Source organism: Hakea prostrata, chromosome 3 (genome assembly GCF_041222555.1).
Source record: "Hakea prostrata isolate BN-2017 chromosome 3, UWA_Hpros_2, whole genome shotgun sequence".
NCBI lineage: Eukaryota > Viridiplantae > Streptophyta > Magnoliopsida > Proteales > Proteaceae > Hakea > Hakea prostrata.
The window spans coordinates 75,126,470-75,134,726 of record NC_142602.1 but is presented as its reverse complement, the minus strand read 5'-3'; the positions used below and the strand labels follow the sequence as shown (position 1 = coordinate 75,134,726).

Below are 8,257 nucleotides of genomic sequence, written 5' to 3'. Positions count from 1 at the left end.
TTCTCACTGGTGTTCTATTTTTCAGGAGAGAAAGGTTGATTGACTGTAGAGAAAACCAGATCGATCCCGATCTGAGTGATTTGGTGCAAGGATTACGGTTCAAATCTACCGGGCAATTTTAGCACCAACAGATGCAAGCATTCGCAGTGGCTAAAATGGGCCGTCCAAGAATGACTGGTGGTAACTTATTGGTAGTTGTATTGTCCATATCTAGGATAAAAAATTCAACAGGAAAATATAGATCCTCAACCTTTACCAAAACGTTTTCAAGTAGCCCACAGGGTCGTTTGATTGAACGGTCTGCCAATTGTAGAATCACATCAGTGGATTTCAAATCTCCTACACCAAACCTATCAGAAACTGAACCGGGTAAAATATTCACACTGGCTCCCAAATCAAGCAATGCTTTACTTATGGATAAATCTCCAATGACACATGAAATTAAAGGTGTACCTGGATCTTTAAGTTTAGGGGGCAGTTGGTTGGAAATTACCGAGCTTACTGGTTCAGAATAGGTGCATAGTTTTAGGTGTTTGAGTCTTCAACTTACGCTTTTGGGTGCACAAATCTCTTAGAAACTTAGCATAAGCTGGGACTTGCTTGATAGCATCTAATAGTGGGAGATTGATACGAATTTGTTGGAATAAATCAATCATCTCCTGCATCTTATCATTCTTTCTAGAATCTAGAATTGAGGACTCAAGAGCTTCAAGGGGGCTTTGGGAGTGTAAGATTTAGGAGTAGAACCCTCTACTATCGGAATGTGCAACTCCTTACAAGGAAATTGATGGGAAATACTTACAGATTGTGTTTCTTTACTAGGCTTGTGTGCATCATTGCCAGTCTCATGGGTCAAATCAACCTCTTCTCGACTCTCAAGATCAATGGGCAATGGCTTAGGAGTAGGCAAAGGTGCAAAATATTCCTTTCCACTGCATATCACAACCGAGATTGCTTGGACTTGTTCTTTCCTAGACCCAATTTGATGATTAGGGTTACCTATTGGTTGACTAAGTAACTGACCAACCTCCCTCCTACTGATGGCATCAGCTAGTTGACCAAGTTGGGTTTCCAATTTGTTAATGGACTGAGAATGGGAATGCAACAATTGAGTGATTTGCTCTAATCCATTAAGTGTTTTTAGTACCTTATCCTCAAATGATGAATTATGTGAGGGATGTGGAGATGATGGTTGTTCATTCCTATAGGCATTTTGGTGCATATTAAATGGAGGTGGCCTATAAGGTATTTGATTAGAGAGGGATTGGGCATTGAGTTTCGCCATGAAAAATTGGGGTGGTTTCGCCATCTTGGGTTGTAGGTATTAGAATATGGATTATTGCCCAATTTAGAGACTCCTTGGGTCAAATGTGCATGCTCCTTAACAAACTTAGGGTATTGTGTAGCCAAACAACAATCAATGACATGATGGGATAGGCTAGAACATAAAACACATGCTTCAATCTGATTAGGTGGAGAGATACTTGTAGGAAGTGTAGATAGGGTTTGTTGTCCTAATGACAAGAGATGGTCCAATTTCTTTGATAGCAAGTCAACCTTAGTGCTCATCTCAATGGTAGGATTGATCTCATAGAGACTGCTCCTCTTTGGTTGCCCAATGGATGGAATCTCAGTCCTAACTGCTGAAGCATGGTGTTGGGAGTTTTCACTAAGGGTCTCAAAAAGTTCCCATGCCTCATTCTCATTCTTGTGCATGAAAGTCTCACCACAAGAAGAATCAACCGTTTGCCTATGTCGGTCTCTAAGGCCATCATAAAAGCATTGAACCAATTGCCATTTAGGAATAGCACGGTGTGGGCACTTTCTAAGTAATTCTTTTAGTCTTTCTCAGGCCTCATGAAATTGTTCTCCTTCTTGTTGGGAGAAACTCGTTATCGCTCTCCTAATGTTATTAGTACAGCCAATGGGGAAGAACTTCTTAAGGAACTCCTGTTGCATTTCTGTCCAAGTAGAAATTTTAACATTGTCCAAAAAATGAAGCCAATGCTTAGCTTTATCTTTAAGGGAGAATGGGAAAAGAAGTAACCTTATAGCATCAACTAAGAGGTTTTGAATTTTAACTGTGGAGGACACCTCTAAAAACTCATCTAAGTGCTTATAAAGCTCTTCGTTGACAAGTCCATAAAAAGATGGTAGCATTTGAATCACACTAGATTTGATCTCATATTGAGCCGCCTCTATGTCAGACAACTTAATACAAGAAACCAGAGTATATATTGTAGGAATGAAATGCTCACTCAAGGGCCTCATTGGAGGCTCATAGTTTTCCATGGTTCTTTGCCTTCTAAGGTTGGCCAAAGTCTCTTCTAACTCTAAGTCAAGTGGAGTCAACTCAGGGTTTACGGATCGACGACCATGCATACAAAGAAGAATGAAAAAAGAATAAGCTAAATAAGTAACATTAAAAGAAAATAACTATAGCAAAAGGGAGAGTTTATGACGTACTTGAAGCGCAATCCACGTGATCTTTCGAACAAAAGTTACACATGTGGGATCTGAGGGATGGGGATTTTTAAAAATTAACCTAAACAACCCAATCTAATGCAAATATTACAATTGAAAAGTCCTAAATACAATTATATCTAAGAAAGAAAAGATAACAACCTAATCTAATTATCGAATCGTTACTCTTGCAGTTACCTACAAAACAAAAGAAAAAGAGATTAGTTAAATAATCAAAGAAAAAAATTAGAAATTAAAAACTCAAAAATTACTCTAAAATTTATGCCTAATTGACAAAAATCAATCCTAGCAACTGTGCTTTGGTACCCCGGCAACGGCGCCAAAATTTGATCGTGTCGCTAACCAATCAAAAATAAAATCCTATACTAATCTAGCAAGCAGAAAGTACGGGGTCGAACTATGGGGAACTTAAAGGCTAAGTCACTAAGATTGAATTCAACAAAACTAAATTTAAACTAAATCTACTAATTAATGCAAAAACGTTAACTATGAATATGTGAAGATCTTTGGGATTTCGAATCTCCAATGCTTTTCCCTAACCGATGTAACTCTACACTTCAAAGCAAATTAGGGATGATCTTCCTAGATATGCCCTATCTTCGCAAGACTATTGTCTTTCGCGGAAGCTTGGCATGCTTAGTTTGTTGAGCTATAGAACATCTTTGGCCAAACTCAAACACAATCAACTAGAAGATACAGAACAATCAAATTAATGAAATCAGCATGGTTCATCTACATCCCAATGAAAAGGAACTAGCTACTCATTATCACAAAGTTCATAAGAAAAATAAAGATGAAACATAGGGAGAGAGAGAGAGAGAGATTTGGTCTTCTTCTTCAGCAATGAGAGAGATGAGAGCCACGTTCACTGTCTTCTTCCTCTTCTCTATGGCTGGCTTCTCTTTTATGTCTCCTGCACACAATGAATCCCTTCTCTTTACCCGTCGATTTGACCTTTATTCTTTTAGATTTTGGAAAAACTCAAAACTGGAAAGTTGTAGGTATTTTCAATATCGTTCTATAGAATCTTGAATCACCGCAATCCAAGATCATACGAGAAAGATATGCCCAAAATACTAAAGGTAGGTCTGTTTACCCAATTTTCAGATTTTACGAATTTTGTTCCTTAGACCTCCACCTATTTCCAATTTGGCTAAGATCTCGCTTTTCATGATTTATTGGGCAGCAAGATTGAATGCCATGATTTAAAATCCACCAATGTCTAATATATTTGCCAACTTTACTCCATATTACCTCTAATAACCAAAATCACTTTATTCCTGAAAAATACACAAAAATACTCAATTAGCTCTCTTTAATTAAATAAGTATGGGGAATGCCCCAAAGCTTTCTATGGGACTTTCAATTCACTACAAGCAATGCATTGTTAGAACCAGAAGACCAGAGGCACAGTATAGACAAACCAATAACAAAATCAAGGAGAAACGAATATATAAAGTATACTTTATGTCAAAATCACTTACCCGAATGTAGTAGAATAAGCGAAAGGAAAAACCAGCACGAACTTGAACAGGGTGAGTTGAGGTGTACGAACAATACTTTTCCTTAAGGTATTTGAACGCCCCCTATTATGCTGTTGGGTTTGACCTTGACGTTCTCACCTCCAAGATACAACAATTCCTAGATCTGAAGGCAGCACTCCAACAGAGTCTACTTGCAAAGGAGATCCGAAGGTAATACACAGAGACAGAATGAAGAAAAACAAAATGGAAATTTTTTTTTCAACTCTAGAATTTGAATTTCTGTTTTTTTCACCAAATAAACCGAGTAATACTTTGTTCAAAGCTTAACCTCTATTTATAGGCTCGTATGGACACCTTCAGAGAGCTACATATGTACGTAAGGTCACCTGCAGAGAATTGTGACTGTATGATCAGTCACCTCTCTACTGCAAAACCCAAAACCTGTATGATCAGTCACCTCCCTACTGCAAAACCCAAAACCGGGTTTTCTAGATCCATGACCCAAGTCCCAAGTCCCATCATAGACACTTGATATTATTTATATAATATTGTAGTGCCCCATGGCCTGGTTAGACTAGGGTCTGCAGACCACTACCGCAACCACGCCCGACTCGGTTCAGCTCGTTGCATGCGCGTGATCCACACATAACTCTCTACCAGCATACACCCCACTTAGGAGTTATATATGTATATATAATCATATAATCATTAGCTCCATCCGATGTGGGACTAAACACATATGGTAATCTAAATCACCTAATATACATCCAGAAGAGTCCTATAGAGTAAGAATAAACAAGAGTCCTAAAACAAAACTAGGGAGATAATAGTTTTAATGATTTTGAAACTTATCTAAATGGTATATTATATTATTTTCTTTTAAAACAAAATCCAACATGCACTTTTAGAACACAATGTATTTTGGTTGCTAACAATGAAAACACATGCAATCTAAACCAATGAAACAACAATAGCCTTGTCCAACCATGTCCACGTGGCATCTTCAAGGGGCAAGCCATCCTGGCCATTGGACCAATACTTGCTGTGATGAGCATTTGACATTGCGATCCTACAAAATAGCCAAGTGGGCCATGTAGGTGGAAGTAAAGGTGGTGTTGATGGAGGGGAGGGGAGAGAGGTTAGGGGAGGTTGCCAAATTGCTATGCTTCAACAATGAGAAGTGGAAGTTGGAACACAAACACCATGGTACTTGAGCTGAATCCCATCCAAAGGACCAACTTGCAGGAAACTTTGGGCTCATACCAAATACCGGTTTCATACCGAATTGACACTTTCACACTCACTCTTAAATAAGTAGCACTATGCATGAATTAAGGGGGGCATCACACACTAGTGAACATGGAAAGAAATTTTGGCGAAATTCGCCAGTTTCGCCCCCTGGCGAAACGAAACCAGGGGGCGAAACAAGATGTACAATATATCGCCGAGATTTCGCCATATCGGCGAAATTCGGCGATAAATGCGGGGCTCGTGGGAAATTTTCATTAATTATCCAATTAATTTCCTGTGATTTTCTCTCTCCTCACCCACACCATCAAGAGCTTCTCTCTCCTAGTTCTAGGTGTTTTGGCCATATTTTCGTCCGATCTTCGACATAAAATCGCAGTACTCACTTCATTCTTGACGGTTATAGCATTATTCGCGACGATCAAGCGAGATTTCACACAAATCTGGGTGTTTTTCATCTGAGAGGTAAACTGTTCTTCACTAAACCTTTTTTTTTGAAAATGCATGCCATAATATTGTTGGATGGGTATGAAATTAATATATGTTGAATACAATAGGCTGATCTACAAACTCACGGAGTCGAAATTTTTTTTCACTAAGTAATTTATTTATTTATTTTCGGGCGTCAAAAATTGTATTTTTATACATTTTAAATGCTTGCTTTTTGCATGATATATGTGTTGCATTGTGATTGAAAAAATATATGTGGATCCCCATGGGTTGATCTACAGACTCACGGAATCGGAATAATTTTCGACCCAATAAATAATTATTTGATTTTTTGAAATTTATTAAAATATGAATATAAAATATAAATAATTATGAAAAAAGAGAAACAATTAGGAATAAATAAGGAAAATGATTTTGAAAATTATAGAAAATTATAGAATACCTATATAATTATTTTCAAGTGCTTCTTGTATGGTTTTATTGTCGGTTTTGATATGGTAGCCTTTTCTTTTGTAGGAAAAAATTTAAATATTGTTTAAATATTATATTGGTATTGTTTAATTGTTTATGAAATCATTTTTGTTGCAACAGACCAATAGTTATCATGTCTAGCGGTGGGAGAGGAGCAGGTTCACAGGGCCAAGGACAGGGACAGACACAGGGAGCGGCGTCTGCAGGGAAGGGGAGGGCTGATCCTGCATGGCAGTATTGTGTTGCAATTGATGGCAATAAAAGTAAAACAAGATGCAACTTCTGTGGTAAGGAGTTGAATTCAGGTGGCATAAGTAGGTTTAAGGCTCACATCACTGGTAGTTCAAAGGATGTGGCCACCTGCACTGAGGTGAATGCGAATATCAGAAAGGCAGTTAGGGAGATGGAGAAAGACAAGGGGAAGAAGAAACAAGAGAGGAGAAGGGTAAATGAAGCATTGGATGAGGCGGTGCGGGCACCATCATCTTACAGAGTTGATTCAGATTTTGATTAGGAGGTTGATCCCGTTGATTTGAGAGAGCGGGAGGAGAGGGATGTTAGATGGGCGATGGCTGAGAGTAGGGCGATGCAGTACCAGGAGGAGGAGAGGGCCAGAGCTAGATTTACAGGAGCTGGTACCTCTAGGCCTGTAGGGGCTGGAGCATCTGGATCAGGGGCTGGAGCATCTGGATCTAGGGACAGGGGTGGTATACGTGATATGTTCAGCCGATCACAGAGTTAGAGGGTCCCTTCTACGGCTGATGTACGGGGATCACGTCCACATGACTATCCACAGAGGTCGGATCCTATCCTAGAGCAAGATCCTGATATTTTCAGAAATAAGGGGGCCAAGCAGCCCAAGATCACAGGTGCATGGAAAGGGATGGCGAAGAAAGTGAAGAAGGAAGTGTCGAAGTGGATGTACTACAATGCGGTTCCACCACATACAACACAGGGTCCTTATTATAGTAATATGGTTGACACTATTGCAAAGGCAGGTCCTGGACATCCTGGTCCTACCCCTAAGGAGGTGTTGACCACTTTCCTGGCTGAGGAGAAGGAGGAGCTGCAAGAGTACATCAGTAGTCTGAGAATATTTTGGGAGACATATGGATGCACCATTATGTGTGATGGATGGACGGTTTGACAAGAAAATCCATCATCAACTTTATGGTGTATTGTGATCGAAAGACTGTGTTTCTAAAATATGTGGATGCTACTAGGCAGACAAAAGACCACAAGTATATTCTTGGACTTTTGCAGGATGTGATTGATGAAGTTGGGAAGGAGAATATGGTGCAGATTGTCACCGACAATGGCACCAACTTCAAGAAAGCCGGTGAGGTACTGATGAATATAGCTAGATATAACCTATATTGGACACCCTGCGCAGCTCATTGTATCGACTTCATGTTAAAGGACATCGGCAAGATCAATATTATCCAGAGCACAGTGGAGAGGGCCAAGCAGGTAACAAATTTCATCTACAATCATACTGTTGCTTTGCATATGATGAGGCAGGAATGCGATGGTGAGCTAGTGTGACCCGGTCCTACGAGATTTGCCACGAATTTCATCGCCCTCAACAGTATTCAGGAACGGAAGACGGGCTTGAGATCCATGTTTTCATCAGAGGAGTGGTTCTAATGGGTTGGATCAAAGTAAGTATTTTTTTTTATAAATTTTTTATCTATAGTCTCTACTATTTGATTTAACAAGTTGTTAACTTCTTATACATTTATGCTATGAAATATGAATATCTAGTATGTAGTATTTATTACTAACTTAATGTGTTTGTGATAATTCAGTACTAGTAGTGGGCGCACCGCACAGACGACAATCTTGTCTGATGACTTTTGGAGGAATGTGAAAATTGTGTTGGAGACCTTAGATCCTATAATAAAGGTCTTACGTATGGTTGATTCCTCTCTCAGGGGGCCCACTATGCCGCACATATATGCAGCCCTGGAGAGAATGAAAACAACAATCCAAAGAGCTAACCCCAGAGGTTTTGTTGCATACTTGAACATTGTTGATATTAGATGGACCGCTCATCTAATGCATCCGATGGATAGGGCGGGTAAGTAGTTAGTGTGGGTTACTACTTATTATTAATAATT

General features: G+C 39.3%; 1 non-coding gene across 1 annotated transcript; it reads left to right on the top strand.

Annotated features, from left to right (window-relative positions):
- Nucleotides 1–1,804: 1,804 nt before the first annotated feature.
- Nucleotides 1,805–1,911, top strand: LOC149023087 (small nucleolar RNA R71). Its single transcript, XR_016172662.1, has one exon. It is a non-coding gene; the product is annotated as a small nucleolar RNA R71 (small nucleolar RNA).
- Nucleotides 1,912–8,257: the final 6,346 nt, after the last annotated feature.